Below are 21910 nucleotides of genomic sequence, written 5' to 3' on the forward strand. Positions count from 1 at the left end.
TGTATTTTTTTTGTTTAGGCACATAATACACACATCTATAAGCACATACATCCATACATAAGTATATACATATGTATGTATGAATAGTACGTAGTCCCTTTCTGCTTGCCTGCCTTCTTCCTGCCAGCTGAATTGACTATTGTTTCCTTTACATTGTTTTTTTTTCAACAATAATTTCCCTGTTTGTTACCACGCACACACGTAGCGGTCATCATGGTCTTTTTGATATTAAAACACACTTTCTTTTCCTTGCTGCACATGTATGAACGTATGCACTTCATACTTTTCTGCGAGTATCGGAATTCGCTCCTGCAGTGAAATTCTGCAATGTCGTCGCCAAATATGAATAATTAACAGATGCAATGTATAATCAAACAAATCTGGTAGCATGAGGGTTGAGCATCGAACTAGGTGTTGCATGATGTTAGGCGCGCCTGATATTCTTTTGGAGTTTTTTTTGGCGATCAAAATTAGCGATAGAGAATGTTGGAATCCGGCTGTTGATCAGACATTCCCTTCGAAAAGTTTGACAGACGTATAATTTTGCAAATTTTGTACATAGATATTATTCCAACCTAACACTCTGCGATATGTTCTTATCTTTCATTTAACGGGAAAATGCATTATCCCCAATGGCAGGCAGCCGAATGCGGGGATGTAATCAATAAAAAGGCAAATTTCGGAAAAAATAGTTCTGTCAAAAGTTCAAACGATTAGTTTATATTCTAAATTGCTTATTTTTCGGCTGAAATTTGAAGAACTATTTCAAGTCCCAAGAAGATTTAGATCGATCCCTTGTGTATTCTGATTTCGGTTCCTATGCAAATACCGGTCGCTATTATCAAAAAGTCTTATAACATATGATGAGAATCTTTTAGCCGCCAAATAGAATCATTTCCATGTATGGTGTGGATTGTGGTGCCTACAAAAACATTGTTATTTCAAAACTACAGTTCTTGTCACCGCGATTCTAGGTATGTTGGTAATGCAATTAAAATATTCAGCAATTCAGCAATGAAAATTTTTGGAAATTCTGGAATTGCATATATCACTGTATTACCTGCTTATGAGATGGTAACAAAATTTACCGGTTGCAAGAATGCGTAAAGGGTTTAAAAATGTATAGGAACTTTATTTACCGGTTACAAAATTTTTATAACCAGCGCAGAATAGACCTGTAAGAGTCGGCATTTTAGTAAGTTCGAGCTGCTGCTGAAAGTCATCCCGGCAACCTTCTTTTCGTATAGAAGACATCAATCCAATACCAAATCCGGGCCTGGCACTAAATACGTGCACAGGCAAAGCTTGTCCCGCTTTTTTTTAATTCAACAGATTTATTCTTTTGCTAGTAAAGAAAAGCAAAAATAATATGGTGAACCTTCTTTTCATCAATGATCCCTTTTTTGCCACTTTCTAAAAATTCTCAACGGCAACACAGATTGTGAGTAGGTCATTAGCAAGCATTATATAGTAGTAGTGTAATAGAAATAAAGCTAAAAATTACCTTTGATTTTTTAGAATTTTTTCGTGGTGAGTGTTTCGAATCTTCTTCCATATCAAGCATGAACAAAACTGACTTTTATATGGAAGAATATGCGCAACACCCTCCACAAAAAAAATTCTAAAAAATCAATGGTAATTTTAGGGGCTTGAAACTTGCACTTTATTACACTAAAGTTGAATGCGCTATAAAGCTATTCGAAATCTTTTTAGGAAATCTGCTTAAAAACATCGAAATTTTGATGAACATTTTTTTAAGTTTAATTAGGTTTTGTGAAATTTTTGCAGGCTTTGAGACTTTAATTTTTGAGGTATCTTGTAAAGATCGACCCATATTTTAAACGAAAATTATTAACAATAAATAAAAAAAGAGTTGCCAACAGCATCATTTTGAATTTTGCTGCTATTATTTTGACCACAACTGTATCTCTTACTTTGTTTTTATGGTTTTGTCAATTATATGTCTACGTACATACAAATTTTTGTATAAATTAAAAAGTGTTGTCTGAACATTACTTCGTTGAAATATATCACCTTTGTTAATATATGGGCTTTTAAAGCAAATCCTTTATTTCTCATTTGTTCCGTTAAATTATTGTAAATCCTGTATTTTTGGGATAAATTATGCATTTGTCCCGTATGGCTGGAAAAAAATCTGGCAACACTAATGTAGTGTCAGATATTATAATTATAACTCCACTTTACATTTTAGAAAGTAGTTGTACGTATTTGTGCGGAAACTTTTAGAATTTCGGTGCCACAGCTCTTGGCACTCAGCATATACATAAGTATGTATATATTTTTATTTGTTTTTGTTTCTATAAATGCTACTCACAGAACGGCTTTCCACATTCCTCGCACTCTTGAATAAACGTTTTTTAACGAAGTGCTATTTAATATAGCTCTTTCAATAAAGACAAAAAATAAAGTTCCTATTTAATAATTACTATCAACGTTAAGGAAGTGAATCAAATTTGTAAATAACATAAAAAATATAAGTAGGGTCAAAAATAAGTTCGTATAAACAACAAATATAAAGTATAGCAGTACAAACCACGTGAAATATAAGCAAAAAAAACTTTCAACGAGTACAAAGCGAACGGATGCAAAAGGCAAGAGCGTTAGAGTCGTTGGGCTGTTCTCAGGCTTCAAGAAAATTAGAGCTTAAAGGAATTATTTGAAATAAAATTGTAATTAATCGCGCTGGTAAAGACCCATTCACATAAGCAAGGTTGTAGAAATGTTGTATGCAGTTTGTCAGCTTGGATTTCGAGCAGCTACTTTTTTTACAAGAATATCAAGGCCACTATAAAGCAGCATAGAAGTGTTCAGTTACATGACGAACACTTGCCAGGTAAGTTCAATATGCGCCCACCAATATACATACATACATATTCAGGCAGGTCCTGCAATTCCCTTCCGAGTGAATTTCAACCAATGCCAATTTGAATTCCAATTGAATGGGGTTGAAATTCACTCGGAGGTGAATTGCAGAACCTGCCTGACTATGTATGTGTATCTACATACATATATGTATATGTATGGATGTATGCACATTAGGGTGGTCCAAAATAAGTTAAGTCGGAATTTTAATGCTCTCACCCCCTAGGATTGTTCTATATCGAAACAAAGTATACCCCAATTTTTTTATTTTGAAATCACAAAATATTTAGAGGTCGCTCAAAGCGCTCCAACTTTTCCATGTATTTTGTATGGGGGAAAAACCACTTTTCGTGGAAATGGTATAGAATTCTTGTCTGGTTCTCTTCAGGAGACTTCCAATAATAATATCCAATTATTTGTTTAACCATTTTTTAATAATTAAAATTCTTTATTTATCCCCCTTTGCATTTTCTATGGGTTTTGGCGGTCCTATGGAATATAGTTACTAAGAAAAAATTGTTGGGTCTTATTATTGGGAATCTGTTGAAGAGAAACAGAGTCTTCCGATCGAAAAATCTTGAGTTTCAAGAATTCCACACCATTTCGACGAAAAGTTCTCTTTTTCCCATACTAAATACATGGAAAACTTTGAGCGCTTTGAGCGACCTCTAAATATTTCTTGATTTCAAAATAAAAGAATAGGGGTATACTTTTTCGATATAGAACAATCCTAAAAATTCCGACTTTACTTTTTTTACATGCATTTTTGGACATACATATGTATTTATGTTATTTGCAAATAACAATATAGTAAATGTGCATACATAAATACATACAGAAGTCTATAATATAATGAAGTACTTAATTTTTTTTAGTGTTATCGAATTTCATCTAACTATATAAATATATCGAGCCCTAACCGCAAAAAAGAAACGTGAGTCAACAATCGTGGTACGAAGCTCAAAAAAATATTAAAAATAAAATGTTAATAAGCCACAATAACATTGACAAATACGCGTGTAATTCTTTTCAAAATTTTTTCATTGATGATGATTGAGCAGTCAATGTCTCACCAGTAGTCAACAACTTCTATGCTAGAACTTTTGTTTACCTATAATAAATGTGTTAAACGCTATAATTTGGCTCTGGACTCACTTCCCACACGAACAAATAAAAATTTCTTAATTTTTAAATAAAGATTATTTTAAGTAAAACGATTAGTTCGATAGAAAAACAAAATTTACGCGACTAAATAATTTTTTGATTTTTATCTCACAATATATGTACACATGTGTAAATACTTGTAGTTCTATACACAAACTGCCCGTCTCCACAGGACAAAGTTTATATCTTGATACATACAGGTCCACAAAATAATAGGAGTGCGATATTTTGACTAGTTTTGGCTATTTGTATTTTGTTTATTTAATGTTTATAATTTTTTTTAAGTCTAGCTGGTTATATAACAAACACCATATAATATAAATTTTATTAGAAATGTTAAAATATAGCTATTAAAAATTAATAATAATTTACCTCATTAATTTTTAGGCTTTTAACCGACTTCAAAAAAGGAGGAGGTCATCAATTCATCGGAATATTTTTTTTTATGTATGTTACCGCATAACCTTATACCACATTAACCGATTTCGATAATTCTTTTTCTGGTGCCTCAGGGGAGGTCTTATACTAATTTGGTTTAGATCCGAGTATTGGATCATGAAGAAATTAACGGTAATCTTAAAGTTTTACATGAGAATTGAAGTCGATTATGTTTTTTGCTAAAAAATTACTTGTTTATTTAAACAACAGCCTTCGAGTGTCTTCTGCAAATCGATAAATCGCTTTAGTGATGATTTCATTTTAGTTTTTTCTACAAAACCTCTGTGAACGCTAAGCATACCTTAACCTACATAAATTCCAGTACAAACTAAGAGAAAATATTTATAGGTAATAATTATCTTACCTTTTTTAAGTAAATTAGTGCTTATCAGACTAACAAAAGTAAACTGAAAAGAACGTTCACAGTGGATAAAATTATCCAGCAACAACCAGCTGTTTACCAAAACTACACTGAGGGGAAAAAATATTAAAATCAAATAGAAACGTAATTGATCTTACTATAAACGTCAACGAAAGTACTGTATATTGGTAAATATTCAATTCAATAACGCGCATATTAAAATAACCACGTTCGTACTGAAAAAGCATCCGTGAAGTGAATAATCAAGAAACTAAAACTAAAAAAAAAAAATTTAATTTGCTGTTGCCTGTAGTGGAATTCGAACCCGACCATCTCCGGATATCAACAACTTGTGACAAGCATCTTTGCGCACTCAGCTACACCCAGCCATATAAATTCGCTTACAAATGTTGGATATCCATCAACACCACAGCACGCGATTTGTACGGATAAACATGTATGTACCATGTATGGATGTGTGTGTTGTCACCGCTCTCAGAGCGGCGCTCTGCATGCTTGGGATGCGTATGTACACTTACATATCCATACTCAGATGTGAACAGCCAAATACGTGCGTAATAAATTTTGTACGAAAATATTATTTTTAAATACGAAAATTTTTAAACGATAATCAAATATAAAGTATTCCTTTTTACTATGCACCTCAGTGTAAGGAAATGGATGTGCATAAATTTTTTGAATTGGAAATTGATCATGAATTCATAGAAAGAAGCGAACCTGCGTACGCCCATATGCTTGTCTGCACATGCATGATGATATTCATTAGGCTGGGTCGAGTTTGTATGGGGGAAAATAAAAGGCATTTGACCGTATTGTAATAGTAATATTATGATGTCTTAGGTCTAAACCAATTGTTATTGGACACGAAAGATTAATTTAAAACTTATCTTTAGCCCGCGCAATTAAATCAAAGTGTGTGAATTTTTAAAATTAAACTTTGGCTTGTAATATCTATGGTATGCGTTAATTGTTATAAACAGGACGATATATCAAATTAAGTGTTATTAAATTTAGTATCTCACGATCATTTATCAGTTTTCAATAAGTCTACAAGTTTTNTGATCTTACTATAAACGTCAACGAAAGTACTGTATATTGGTAAATATTCAATTCAATAACGCGCATATTAAAATAACCACGTTCGTACTGAAAAAGCATCCGTGAAGTGAATAATCAAGAAACTAAAACTAAAAAAAAAAAATTTAATTTGCTGTTGCCTGTAGTGGAATTCGAACCCGACCATCTCCGGATATCAACAACTTGTGACAAGCATCTTTGCGCACTCAGCTACACCCAGCCATATAAATTCGCTTACAAATGTTGGATATCCATCAACACCACAGCACGCGATTTGTACGGATAAACATGTATGTACCATGTATGGATGTGTGTGTTGTCACCGCTCTCAGAGCGGCGCTCTGCATGCTTGGGATGCGTATGTACACTTACATATCCATACTCAGATGTGAACAGCCAAATACGTGCGTAATAAATTTTGTACGAAAATATTATTTTTAAATACGAAAATTTTTAAACGATAATCAAATATAAAGTATTCCTTTTTACTATGCACCTCAGTGTAAGGAAATGGATGTGCATAAATTTTTTGAATTGGAAATTGATCATGAATTCATAGAAAGAAGCGAACCTGCGTACGCCCATATGCTTGTCTGCACATGCATGATGATATTCATTAGGCTGGGTCGAGTTTGTATGGGGGAAAATAAAAGGCATTTGACCGTATTGTAATAGTAATATTATGATGTCTTAGGTCTAAACCAATTGTTATTGGACACGAAAGATTAATTTAAAACTTATCTTTAGCCCGCGCAATTAAATCAAAGTGTGTGAATTTTTAAAATTAAACTTTGGCTTGTAATATCTATGGTATGCGTTAATTGTTATAAACAGGACGATATATCAAATTAAGTGTTATTAAATTTAGTATCTCACGATCATTTATCAGTTTTCAATAAGTCTACAAGTTTTTAAGATAGTAAGATAAAACTTACAAAAACTATAATTTTCCCTTATGAATTCAATTCGTCATTACTTCAGCAACCAAGTGAAAAATTCAAAAAAGTGAGACGAGATTTATTTCAAACGTTCTAATGTTTTCCGATGTTTATATAATATTAAGTGGGCCATGGACTTGGTCACGCCGATTTGGTCAGTTATCAAGATTGCGGTGAATGAAGTCAAATATGTATTGTCAAAGATTAGGAATCGATTGATATGTTAATAGTAGTTTCAAGCATATAAGTATTTACATACATTAACATAATACAATTAGGGTGAGAAACGCCCATTTTAAGTCCATTTAAGCAGTCTTGAAAATTGTTCGCGGTTTCTAAATCTGCCATTATATGAAAGTAGGGGACGTGCAATAAGTGTTTAGATACATATAAATATTTTAGTTAATTCCATTATGTGAAAAAGTGACTGTAGGTAAATGCAAAAGTATTTAACATATCCTGGGAAATCCTTTTGAGGACTCTCCAATTGGACGATATTGCTTTGCATTTAGCTTGAACGAAAAAAGTCACTCCCTGACACACTTTTCTGGAATCCGGTTCTATCATTTAAAAGTTATTTATACACAGAGAATTTTTTTTAGAAAAAAAAACTGGAGATCCACTTAAGTTTTTCGATATAACTTTGGTAAATGATACTCGATCGGTACGTAATAATTACCAAATTGAAGGCGAGATTATAAAAAAATAATTTAAAATAAAACAAATTGTGAACAAAATTTTTTGTCGNGTGTGTTGTCACCGCTCTCAGAGCGGCGCTCTGCATGCTTGGGATGCGTATGTACACTTACATATCCATACTCAGATGTGAACAGCNGTATGCATAAACATAAGTAAACCAATTAGTGTTTCTAGAAGTTGTGCCTGTTCAGTTTCCATACTCATTTGCATAAACAAAATTTTTCCACGATGATGGAAAATAATGGTTTTTCTATTGGAGTTACCGAAATTGTTCCTAAATTTGCAAAAATTCGCAAACTATAGCTAATATTAAAAAAAGATTAGAATATTTGGAACCAGCGACCTAAATGCACGCCAGCAATATTAAAGCTGTTCTTTACATCTTTTGACCATAGGCCAGTGCAATTATCAAAAGAACAATTAAAATTTTATTGAAAACAGATAACCTTGAGATTAACAGTAAGCTAAAGGGCTGCGAGAAATGAAATTTGACTTTATCTTTTGCGTAAACGGATTCATTATCTAATAATATGCACCAAACCTTTTTGCCGAACCCAGAATTTTTAACAAGAATTGGTCTTATTCGACTAGTGTGCTGTGGGCCACTTTGCGGTCGATTGCTCTTACAACTAAAATGAAATACTAGTATTTTGCTGGCTTGTTGTTGACTTCATTATACAATATATTTTCACTATTACCAAGGGATTTGAGAAAAGTTAGATTTTCGACCCGCAAAACTATAACTAAATAGGGGAGCGAAGGGTATTATGGACCACATAGAAAAAAAAGAAATCTGAATTTTTGGTAATTTTTAATGGAACACACAGCCCAACAAACGTAGAAAAAAAATTGGTACACCAAATGTTAAAGCTGTTTTTCATAGACTTTTTCGAGATGATTACGAATACGTAAACGAATCCATCGGCTCGAGATTTTGAAAAAAAACGAGGTCAAATTGTCAAAAAATCGGTTTTTTCCAATATTTTAAAAGCTCTAGCAAAGAAAGGTGATAGAACCTTCCTGGCTTAAATTAAAGCTAAAACTCTCGACTCCTATCTCTGAAAATACTATTCTTGCATCTTGACTTGATGGTCACTTAGTCATTTGTTATATACTTTTATTTATTTTTATTTTGTTTTAGAAAAAATGAGAAACGAGTTGAATCAAATTTTTGAAAGTTTCTTATAGGCTTCTAAAATAAGTGTCATTGACATTGCTTATTGTGGTACACTAACTGTACATTGAATTCTTGTACAAAAATATATATTTCTCATGATTCCAAAAAATTATAAAAATAATAAAGTATTATAAAATTATTACCACCAATAGCTGACACTACGAAAATACCAATAGGCCACAATACTAGCTAGTGTAATTTTTTAATTCTACAAATAAATAATAAACATTCAAATTCTAAAAAAAAAAATAATTTTTAGAACAAAAACGTGTAATGTGCAAATATAGGACGTGAAATAAAACCTACGTTCCATAAAACGTAAGTTTCATAAAGTTCACGCAATCCTTTCATGGAAAGGGGTTAAAATCCAATGCATACTATAATATCTTTTCAAACTCAATATTTGACTGTAATTTTTTATATATTTATTGGCTTCCCTTCACAGAGTTCATTTGTGTTTGAATCGCCAATATAAATGACTCTAGATTTTTTTTTTAATAGGTGGAACCCATTTGCCGCTGAATCCACTGTACCCTTCGATACCCTAATGGTACGGAAAAACAATGTTGTCACCATTAAGCTATTTCCATAAAAAAAGGTTTTACGGGTTTCTTGAATTTTTCTTTTTTTGTTGTTTTTTTATGGTCTTTTGACCATTATATTCAACAATTTTTATCGTGCTTGAGGCCGTTTCTAATGAAAAGATGTTGTGGAAAAACAAAAATTTATAGCTTCTATCACCACATCTCCTCACCGCGATCACTGGGACATGAACTATTTGAAACGGCCTCAGACTCAATAAAAATTGTTGAGATTTTAAAATATTTTTTACCGTTTTTATCTTAAACTAAATGATGGCAATTTTTTTTGTATATGTCCCTCCAATAGGGGGGGAGGCAAAGGTGTTGAAACCCCAAAACACCCCCTTGCGGGCGGGCCTGCCTCTGATATAACTTATATCTAGCAACCAAAATGACAGCTTGACAGTTATAAATTTTATTCTGTAGAGACGGTCAGTAATGTAGTTATTTATAAGTTCGCGTGTTCTCAAAATTTTAAAATTTTCGTACAATTCAAAAAAAATTAAAGACATTGATGGCGGATTCCTTTTAAAAACAATATCAAGGCGCGTCCATACAAGGAGGTGGCAATTGCATATAAGTAAAAGTCCCGTGTATTTTGTTATTGCTTTTTGGATGTCAAAACGAAAGGGAATAGGAGATAATTTTCGTCATTTCGTTTTGTTGGCATCCTAAAGATGCGCCACTTCGTCTTCGATGACATTCTCCTGTACTAGTGTAGATACAAAAATATCCAATCAGATGATCAGTCAACACACCTTGTATTGCTGCGCTTTGAACAATATCCTAAGGAAAAAGTACGACAAACTTTTCTGAAAGCAAACAACGTGTAGCTCATCGTTATCGGGCTGTTGACACAGCCACTTTGAGATTAATTTGTGTTTCTCACTAGGCCGGACTATTTTACCGGGCGTGAAAATGCAAACTGCTAGAAAAAGAATTTATAATACGCGGCTTTTATCTAATAAATATATGCATATTTACCTGTATCAACTGAACTAATAATTTTATATTAATGAGTTCGCTGCCGCTCAGGTTTTGGGGTTTTTAGCCTTCCCGTGGTTTCGGCAGTTTCTTCTCTTTTGTGAGATCACTTTGTACTCATACTACGTTCCCATGGCACGTAATTCGCTGTTGCCCCAATTACCCTTCGAATTGCGGAATTCGTCATATAAAATTTTGAGAGCGAATTACCTCAGTCTCAATTACCTTGCGAATTACGAAAAAATCGTTGTCTTCCCTAATGTTTATCGGAGATTTATCGAAATTAGCTGTTAAATGAAAACGAAAGAGTAAACCAAAACCAAGAAACAAAGTGAGCAAATGTTGAATAATAAACAGAAAGAGTTATTTTATAAAAATGGAAGCAAGAAAACAAAAATTGTTAAAAAAAATTATTATGTCGAGGAGGTGCTGAACACTTTCAGAATAACGGACGAGACCAAATTGTTTTCAGAGAAACTGCTCCATATCTATGATGAGCAGTTTATTAATGACCAAAACAACTTTTCCTGTAGTACCTGGAATTAATATAATCTTCGCTAAATAAAGTTAAACCTTTATTTTAAACTATTTTTTTCTCCATCATCGGGTATTCACAGCAAGGAATAATAATAAATAGTGATGAATGAGAAAAAGAAGTTTAGCTGCCAAACGAATTACGAATGCGCCGTAGAAACAGGTTAATTCGCCAATTACTTAGCGAATTTTCCCAAAACTTACCAAAAATGTGAAAAAGCAGACCTATTTCAGAATCCATATATGAAGATTTCAATATACGGCTTTCCCACTGCACTGTGAATTACTTTGTTCGCTCCTGCAATTACGATCGCGAATTACCAAATTCACATTGGGCACATTCTTAATTCGATTTGACAGTTCTCTGTCTCTATGTTTTGTTTTTGCTACAAAATTTATGCAAAATATAAGTTATTGCAAAAAATTAATAAATTTCTTTATTACATTGGTAAAATACACATGTATGTATGTATGGATAAATTTACTTTTCGCACTCAGAAAAAGTGCCATTTTTGATTTGTGAACTAGTTTCGATAAATTTCTGATTAAAATTACAGACGGCAGCGATTTGTTAGTAATTCGCATGGTAATTGGATCTGAATTACCAACAAATGAGGTTATTCGCTCTCAAAATTTTGTATGGCGAATTAGGAATGAGAGACCGAACTATGTAACAAAACTCAATAATTCCACTTTAACAGTTTTTATTACTATGCTTCCACTACACGTAATTCGCTCTCCCATTCGTAATTGGCTCTCACATTCGTAATTGGCGCCCTAATTACCCTTCGAATTACGTAATTCGCCATACAACATTTTGCGAGCGAATTACCTCATTTGCGGTTAAGTAATTCAGATCCAACTACCATGCGAATTACGAAAAAATCGCTGCCTTCTCTAACTTTAATCGGAAATTTATCGAACTCAGCGGTCAGAGCAAGAGAGAATAGAAAAAATCAAAAAAAAGGGAGAAAATGAAGAAAAACACAATTAATTGTCAAATCGAATTAGGAATGAGTCGTGTAAACGGGGTAATTCACCAAAGTAATTCAGAAGCGAACCACGTAATTGGCAGTGCTCGTGGGCGCATAGTTAAACATTTGTGTAACTTTAATGGTTCTGTGGTAGGTATAACAAATTTTATACCATTTTCTGACCGACTACGAAAACACTTTGAAAACGAGTTTTGGGATTGTGGGCTGAAGGCTGTTCACATCTGTTGTTAGTGTTTTCGTTGACATTTTTTACATCCTTTGATTACAGTTTTTCTACAGAGAACCAAAACTAAAATGCTTTTCCTTCATTTTCTTTTCATTAACAACTTTTACTTTCAATCTTATTTTACTTTGGCCAGCCAATTAACAATACATCCGAAATGGCATATTAAATATGATAAAATATAACTTCCTCTTCGATAGATAATCGAAAAAAAAACTAGTGCAGACACTGATTAGAATGAGTGGAACGTGAGTTTTCAAAACTGGGTTTCGTTTGACAGATTTTACATGGACGAAAACACAAGTTTTAGGTCCAAAAGTTTTAGCCACGAAAACATGCTTTCGATGTCGGTCAGAACATGGTATTAAAAAGGAAGAAAAACATGTGCATCTATTGATTCTCACAATTTCCTCATTCCAACTTGAACACATCTACTAAACAACGCTTTTCCATAAATTTGCTATGAATTAAACACAAAATTCCTCTCCAATAACATTACTTTATTCTCCGCTAAATTGAATTTGGAAATATCCCTTTTGTTCTGAAACTAAATTTACAAAAATTAATCAATTTATTCTTAACTAATATTAAAAGAGATTAATAAATTTATTCTTGTAACTTGTAAATTCGATTACACAGATTTTAATATTTAGTATTAGATTCTACCAACGACCCGAAAAAATAAAAATAAAATTACATTTATCGTATTATTTTCAGCAGTTGTAGTTGTTTGCAGACGGGCTAATAGTATTGGAATCTTCTTCTTGGCGCTGTAACCACCTAACGCTACGCGCACACTGCAGCCGGCATCGGCTGAATTGTGCTCGGCCGATATCGGCTATTACTGATTATATGAGCGCTCTCACACATAAACCGATAACCAAACCGACATCGGCCGTTGACGTCCGTCAGTGACGATAAATTCAAACATGTTTTTTTTTCTCGACCGATGTCAGATGAAAAGCACCAAAATGGACTGCGAAAAATTAACTTTTTGGGTGCAAAAATAAAAAAATTACATATAAAATCACATGTTTAGAGCATGTCAATTAAAATCTATCAAAATATTTCACTGCTAAAAAAATTGTAATAAAAACTAGATTTGTGTGTACAAATATGGTCGGAAAATAATCTGGTTAAGTGTGCGAATCATTTCGGACGGTCAAATTGTTTGGCCGAAATCGGTCGGCCTATCGGATGCAATGTGCACCTAGCGTAAGACAAAGAACATAGTGACCCGACAAAGAGAGCGACAAGACATTTTCAGATAATAAAGGGACAAGAAACGTCAAAACATAGTGAAGCAACCGTCAGCTCACAAAGCAACGAAAACATTTTTTTTGTTTTCGTCGCTATGCTCTTTGTCGCTTTCTTGGCTTTTCGCTTCACTATGTGCTGCCACATTGAAAAATAAAGGTTTGTTTTTGTCGCTATTATCCGAAAGTCCTTCTCCACTTGGTCTTTTCATTGCAGTGGGAGCTTCCCTTTTTCTCTACTACCACCAGCGGGTTCCGAGATGAATACTTTCAGAGCTGGAGCATTGGTGTCCATTCCAACGACATGGCCAAGCCAGCCAGCCGCGCCGCTGTATTTTAATTCGCTGCACTATGTCCATGTATACCGGCCCGTAAAAATCAAAGACATTATTTGGCTGGTTAAGATTTCCACTTCATCAGACTAAAATGTATGCAGTGCACGGACTTTACCACTTTATTGGTAGATCTACCAACTTTTGGGTTATATTACATTTTCTACCATTTTTACCACCAAAGGCTAAAAATCGACCAATATTTTGCGTAAAGAAAGCAAAGAGATTTAGATGAACTTATATACATATTTTGTCATCGTTAAATAAAAATTAAAAGGTAACTCTGACGGAGAATAAAGGTATCCACACACCTACGCGATTCTGTCGGTTCGAATCTGTTCCGACAAAAATTACAACAATGCCGACCATAGTTTTAAATGAGGAACCACACACTTGTACGATTTTGCTGCAGCGATTTATTCGAACATTCACAGTTCCTCTTTTGGGCGTGCCGAAATCGCAGACTGCCGAATTTTGAGAACGAAAAAGGTCAATAGAAANTACCAGTATTCGACCCTAATTTAACTGTAATAAACGCTTTCGATCGAAAAACGTGTTACATATGTTTTTTTCTGAGTTACGCTTTTTTTTTTAATGTTCAGTGGCCCAAGTTATGCAAAAAAAACCCCTTTTAAAAATGTAATTTTCATTTCGTAAAATAGTGTTTTTATACGAGTAGTATTTAGTTCCTTCAAACGATGTATTTCAATGTGCATACAATATGAAAATTTTGTACAAAATTCCTTAGGCGCCGAACGCCGCCGCCGCCGCCGCCGCCGCCGCGCCGATATTTTCGTAGCTCGGCGGCGGCGCGTGTGAAATGACAAAGAACGGCGGCGGCGGCGGCGTGGCCCGGCGGCGTATACCTCTAGTATGTGGATGCCTTAATTGTTAGAGCCTCCCTCCTATTGAATTAATTCAGGGCACGAATGAGAACATCCATGATAGAATCAAATTTAATACGAAATTTCTTTTTGAGCATTCGGTAGTGAATTCGCGTTTTCCAGTCACACTGTGTTGGAAAAAAAAGCTGTTATTTTATTTCATTCGGTTCGAATCGATTCATTTGATCACGGATGCTGTGATTCGGGCCCAGTTTTATGTATATGTGTTTTGTTTAATATTTTATTCACGTGAAATAGTTTTTTTGTTTTATATACAAATAAAATGTATCCCAAGGCGAATTCATATAAGGTAATAGCAGGAATACTAAACAAAAATTACTCTAAAAATTTTACGCATAATGTCAGTAAGAATTACAACAAATACTTTAATTTGACATCAACAACCACCGAGTGAAAAATCCGGCCGCTCTGGTAGCACCATGTTTTATGAAATCGCCATGAGTAAAAATTATATAATATTTTTTTCTTTTCAAAAATCTACCAACTTCTACCATTTTTTTATGTAAAATGTACCACTACTAATTTTTTCGAAATCCGTGCTCTGATTGTATGTATAAAACTGCATAGCCAAAAATTTTCTAAAAAATCAGTTTAATATCAGTCGATAAATCGAACAGTGAATTTCACCAGTTTTTAATATTTTTTCTGATCCGTTTTTCAGGAATTAGACGCCAAATTTTTACATAGTTTAATGCCGCGGGACATTTTCTATAAATTTTAAAGTACCAAAATAAAAGTGAAAAAAATAATAAATAAAATCGAGTACACAGTTTTTTTGCAAATAAAACAATATTCAAATTAAGATTTTTATTTTTCTTTCTAAAGTCAATATAATGGGCAACTCATGGTACAATAAAAACAGGTAGAAGCCAAATTGACATCAAACCTACAAAAGTCAAAGTTTTCGGGAGAGTAAAAATAAAAATGAGCGTGTGTAAGGAAAAATAAAAAAATTACATTTCGCTGGTTGACGTTTTTAAGTAAATTTGAAGTTTTGTATTTATTTATTTATTTTCTTTAGTTAAAATTTGTTAATTTGTATGTTCTTTTCTATTTTTTTATACATTGAAAGTTTATATTTATAGTACTCTGTCTTGAGTGCTGAGTTTTCACCCTCCAGATTTTCAATTCTTGACTTCAGCAACAGAATTTCGAGTTTGTAGCTGGATTGTTCTAAGTCTCCACTAAACGACTTTAATTAAAAATATTTCTATAAATATATCGCGTTTTAACAATGCTTACTCAGTTTGTGAAGCGCGATCATTTATTAAGCTTTCACAACTTGATTTATGAGTTGCAGTGTTGTTGGAAGGACTTTCCGGCATAAGGGTCATAGGAAGAGTACTTGGCATCAAACGTGCCTTTCCTGTACCTCCTGGTGCATTTATGAAATCTGCTGCTTTAAAATGCTTAACGCACAGCAAGGCATTTCGCTGCAGCTCTACCCCACAGCTGCTTTCCCAACGCCCCTTACACCGAGGGCATTGAGGCACGTTAAAAAAATTAGTGATGTCTGCATTATATTTAACACCACATAAAAAACAACGCTTCAGGTGCTGCATTTTTAACACATACACTAAGTATAAACCGCACAACACTACAAAAATGCAAATGTTAATTAAAATTTGTTTTTAACGAACATTCAAAAAAAACAAACGACATGACATTTGAAGCGTAACGAAATATAGGAAATAAAATAAAATCAAGTTGAAGTTTAAAGGTTTGGTTCTCATGAGAGCAACGTCATTTTGGCTTCTACCTGTATTTATGTGCCTTGGGGCAGCTCATATATTTGAAGTTAGGTGTTCGATTTATCGAATGCTGGGCGCTACTCAGTTTTTTTTTTATCTGAACAACTTGAAATATTTTTTACCGTTGGTTTGGTTGCCTCGCGATATTTGAGTTGGAATGTTGAAATGCAACTGTTCAAATTTAGTATTTGTGAGAAAAAGTGAAACAGTGTTAAGTGATTTGAAAATGGAAAAACAAAGTGCTGCAAAGTTTCGACGTCGTGCTCTGTAGTAACGATGAAACAGAAATAGCGGCAGTTACAATTATACCACCAGACAAAGTTGATGAAAACACCGATGAAGAAGATTTTGACGATAATGTCCTGAGGTGAGTGTATACAAAAGTAAAGTCATACAACAAACATTTGTACTCCATCTCGGGTAAAATTTTGAATAGTATGAAGATATAGTGGAGAGCGCAGGAACGTTTGAGTTAGATGCGATGGAAAAAGCTACTGGAGTCTATATAGATCATAGTGACACCTGCAGATATTGAATTTTCCTCAGCTTCAACTTCATCTGCGGTAAAACATTCTTCTAAAAGGCAGCGAATCGAGACAACAACGAGACAAACCAAATTTTATAAGCCGCTTTCAGCTTTTGATAAGCCGAAATGGGTACAGCGAAGGAACCCTGAGGGGCTACACGAATATCACATTGCACCGACAACCGAACCACTGGATGATATTAAGAAAAGCTTGGCAGGACTCCTTAAAAAATAAGACGCCATTTGAGTTATTTTCACTTTTTTTGATAAAGAAGTTTTCGATATGATAATCAGAGAAACAAATAGATATGCTCAGCAAAAGAACTCAGATTTCTGTATTGAACGCGTAATTTTAAAGCGATTTATTGGTATTTTAATTCTATCTGGATATCATACTTTACCAACAATTCGAGACTATTGGTCAAACAATCCAACTTTGGTGTGCCTATTGTGAAATGATGCATTTCCAGAAACCGATTGTTTTAAATCAAGAAGTTCATCTATTTCTGTAACAATTGCAATCTAGATACGAAAGATAAAATGGCTAAGGTAATAATTGTTACTTTTTATTATGCTTTTATACTCTATTTTACTAAATTAGGTTCGTCCGTTGTATGAAATCATGAACGAAAAATTCATGCAATTCGGTATTTGGGAGGTTCAACTATCAATCGACGAACAAATGGTTCCATATTTTGACCGTCATTCCTGCAAAATGTTCATGCGTGGCAAACCCATCCGTTTCGGTTACAAATTGGGCTGTGTTTGTTCATCAGATGATTACCTTTATAATTGTATACCATATGCTGGGTCAGCGGATAAAGGCAATGCAAGGCATTTCAAATTTCACTCCCACTATATGGTTAGTGGTAGTGAAAAATTGCACTTAGTGGTAATGCATTTCCCGTTTCACTACCACTACACGAATAGTGGTAATGAAATGCTCAGTGCATTGAAAATTTAGAGCAGCGTGCCCTACCCTGGACCAGATCCTGCCAATGGTACCTGTGAAAATATGGAAGAAGCAGAAAATTAGCAATGAAGGGGAGATTGTTGAACCTGGCCGATATATCAACTACAGCCAACCCCAGCTAATTAAAAATTACAACAAAGGGATGGGCGGAGTGGACCCTCACGACAATGTTGCACAGAACTATTATATCGCAATTCGATCCAAGAAGTGGTATTGGCCTTTATGGATTTCGGTTTTAAATTCAGCAATCGTTAACACATGGAAGCTTGACTGCTTCCTTCGTCGTTATTTTAAGAAAAACATTCTCCCAGAAAAAGAATTTCGGGCTGAGATTGCTTATTCTCTCATAATGACAGCGGAAGAAAACGACTCTGAGGACGCTGAAGAAAACGGGGAGAGTGATGGTGATGATTCAATGGACAAGCTTATTGGTTTTATAAACTATGTTTTAGAGCTGTTTGCATCAAGTCTGATTAACACTTTCTCCCAGTTAAACGTCATTATCGGTGTTAACGACCGTGAATGCATGGACTCGATAACGATAATTAACTGGGAGTTAGAGTTGATTTCGTGTTCCTTAATTAATTAGTGTTTAATCCTGAATTTAGTAATGCTTATATTAATTTGAAAAAAGTTTACTTTAATTTGAATAAAGTTTCACTGAATCTGAAATAGTTTCATTTGATTTGAATAAAGTTGCGTTTAATTTGAAATAGGTTTTGCTTAATCTGAAAAATGTTTCGTTTAACTACATATAACCAAATAATGTAACTATTACGAAATCATGTGTTGAGGGAAAAACTTTAGTTGACGTAACTAAATACTTTTCTCAGTGTAGTACTAGACTTATACACCTTGGAGAACAATTATTGTCTTCACCCGAAATCTGCCTAAAATGCTTACCTTTATAAATAGCCTAAGGTTGAAGTGACTTAACTAAACTTTAAACGAATTTCCAAATTACGCTGAGTACCTACGGATTTTAAAAAGGTTAAGTTAAAATTACATTTATTACTACCAAAATATGAAAATGATGCCTGATAATTGCAAATCTGGCGTTTAAAAGAAAGAATTTAGAGCTTTTCTTTTCTCAAAAAAAATATACCTATCTACATACACATAGTCATACATACATACATGAGTAAAAAAAAAAATTTAAGTGAGCACTAAGAGCAGTCTTTAGAGGGGTCTTCCTATTGGTTGTTCTTACTGTGTGCGAGTCATTTTAAATTTTAGCTGCTATATGGTCATATGTTTTGATTCATCAAATATGTATGTATGTACTTACGAGGGGAGACTCAAATGTTATGAGCCGGAGCACCTTTAAGTGCCATTAATATCTTGTCTTGCGGGACACTAAAGGCTAGGGCCAGATTCTGAAACGGAGAAAGGAGTACATTTCTATTTTCGATAGAAAAAAGCAGTACAGAACTTAAAAAAGGAGTACAATTTTTGTTTTCATTTTTTCATTTTTGATATCACAGAAATCTTTTTCAAAGCAACAATAAATGTTAAAAATAAATAACTAAACTCTCTGTGAAACTTGAACAGGGTAAACGGCTTTTAGCCGTAATCGATAATATTTTACCCTTTACAACACTGAAAGACCAGCTAACGACGCGTCTCTATAGGCGAAAATTATTGCCTACCCTATGTCATTTTGTTTGCCAGTAATGTATAGGTTTTATCAGTCGCAATATTTGTATATGGGAATTTTTTATCTTTATGAAAGATTTTTAAAGATGACTTAAAATAAGTATCTTCGTTGCATTAGAGCGCAAACCTGCTAAAAAAGTTTTAGAAAATGTGTTATTTCACATCCAAGTACATAATCACAAATAGCACAGGCCTGTGAAGTTTTCCCCTTAAAAAATTAATTAGCGATTTGGGTATGTACCACGCTACCAAAAAGATAATAAAAATTTCGTCACGAAAAATTTTAGAGAAAATTATTAATATTATAATTGAGGTGCATTACTAGCGTTAACTTCGAAATAACATAAGTCGTTCTGATTTACTTAGGCTCTTTATAAGTATTATTACTAATACTATCGGTTTTTAAGTAAAAATTCTATTCTAAATTAATTCACTTTTGGCTTTTCGTGGAAATTGCTAAAAGTTCTAACATGTAAGTACATGTCATCAATAAAAACTAATGTCGTCGTGCTGGAAAAGAACCAAGGATGTATTTTAATTTAACATACCTGGATTACAGCTGCCATAATCCTGAACCCATCGACTAAGACACTTATCATCCAAATCAAAAACGAAGATACAAGTGAATATGGTGCCAATATATTCCCTATAAGTAAAGTTGCTTTGGTTCTGATATTATAGGCAATGTAGTTTTGTGACACAATCCGTAGAACTGAAAGATTAATGATGATGAATATTTAATTACAAACGAACAAATTTATTTACAAACGAACAAATTTATCTTGACGGTGATGTAACTTGGAAAAAGCGGCGCCTTTAACGTGGTCTTGAATGTTTTCTTAACCACCATTGGCTAATTTCCGCATATCCTACAACGCACTTCATGATCATTTTAGCCAATTTTAATATTCATAACCTAAAGATAATTTAGGTAGGATGTCTTAAGTGAAGCCATTCTAAAAGTCTCACCCAACAAGGACTGAAAAAAGTGCTTATACTTACTTAAGTATATGTTTATATTACTTAGCATTACAAATATGATTTAATAGGCATTGCAAGTCTAAATAATGATAGTGATGATAATAATTGATATGAACATTAAATAAATTCCTTAAAGAAGTATGATTTTTATAAATTAAGAAAAACTTTAAAAGAACTTCTTCAAACGGCGCCCTTCTGAAAGCTCTTTTTTGAGTAGCGAAGGCAGAAAGCACTTCAATTTATGCCGCTCCATACAAAAAATAAAGGAGAAAGGAATAAGCTTCGAAAGGCCTTTTGGATAGGATTTTAGCTCCTGATATTATATACTGGGTAGTATTTATGTATGACCCTGCTCAGGAACTTGCACTTTTTCGTAAAAAAGATTTTAACCAAATAAACAAAACAGAAAGAAGATATTCAACATGTTAGAAAAAACGTTTTGACAGAAGGCTTAGCCTTTTTCATAGCAAAAATCTGCTAAAAATTAGAGGAGTGTCTGCATTGACCTTCATTAAAAGATCAGGACAATTTAAGTGTGGGCCAGGACTCCAGGACAATTTGTCTAAATCAGGAAAATCCAGTGAAACCATAACGTCTGGCAGCCCTAACCTAGATATTAAAACAATAACATAATTATTGGAACGGAAAAAACTAAATTTTGCAGACCTGTTTAATCCAATAAAAAACAGATATTTATTTTTAAATATTTTCTTATAAAAATATAGTTCATTCTATAACAAACACCATACCAATTCACATTTCAAACTTTTATGAAAATATAAATATTCAGCGAATTTTCGCCAAAATTTTACACTTTTGTTTAAGAATTCTGAGAAAAGATTTTTTATATGGAAGAAAATTAACAACACTATCAAAAAAAAATTGCCAAAAACAACGGAAATATGTTTCGGTCTTATAATTATGTAACGCAGTGTATGGAATGCTAAAAATTCTGATCACCTTAGCATATGTGTATGTACTTACATAAGTGTGTAAAAATGTCAGAATAGCTATATTTCGTTGTATATGTCTAAGGAATCCTTCATAAAAGTGATTTACTGTAATAATTTAGTTAATTAATAATTATTATATTAATTCCGAGTATCTCAAAAATATTATTTCTAAAAAATATATTGTTATTAAGAGGCCTTAAAATAAATTTAATTTGTGGCACTTTCATCGTCTTTTCGGCACTATTTTTTTGGTCTTCCCATTAGGCACATTTTTAAATTCCATCCCTGGTCGATTTAATATTTATTTCGTTTCGTCCAATTTCGAGTTTTCATGCAGAAACATAAAATTTAGTTACGTTGCTTTGCTGGCGCTTTGCTGGCAAAGTTATAATGTCACGCAAAGCCACACTGTTTTATCTGCCATCAGCTTAAGAACTGCATTGAACTGTAGGGTGAATATATAGAAATTTAAAATTTGTGTACATTTCTACCAGCTATTGGG

At 33.4% G+C, this 21910-nt stretch overlaps 1 long non-coding RNA gene across 1 annotated transcript in view; it reads left to right on the top strand.

The window, feature by feature from the left end:
- LOC108360467 (uncharacterized) overlaps positions 1 to 21910 on the top strand; it is a 177160-nt gene that overhangs the window by 13885 nt on the left and 141365 nt on the right. The window contains exon 2 of the long non-coding RNA XR_001847111.1: positions 2338 to 2854. This is a non-coding gene — a long non-coding RNA (uncharacterized LOC108360467). The remainder of the gene's footprint in view (positions 1 to 2337; positions 2855 to 21910) is intronic.

This window comes from Rhagoletis zephyria, unplaced genomic scaffold (assembly GCF_001687245.7).
Source record: "Rhagoletis zephyria isolate East Lansing unplaced genomic scaffold, Rhagoletis_zephyria_1.1 Rzeph_scaffold_00577, whole genome shotgun sequence".
NCBI classification, from domain to species: domain Eukaryota; kingdom Metazoa; phylum Arthropoda; class Insecta; order Diptera; family Tephritidae; genus Rhagoletis; species Rhagoletis zephyria.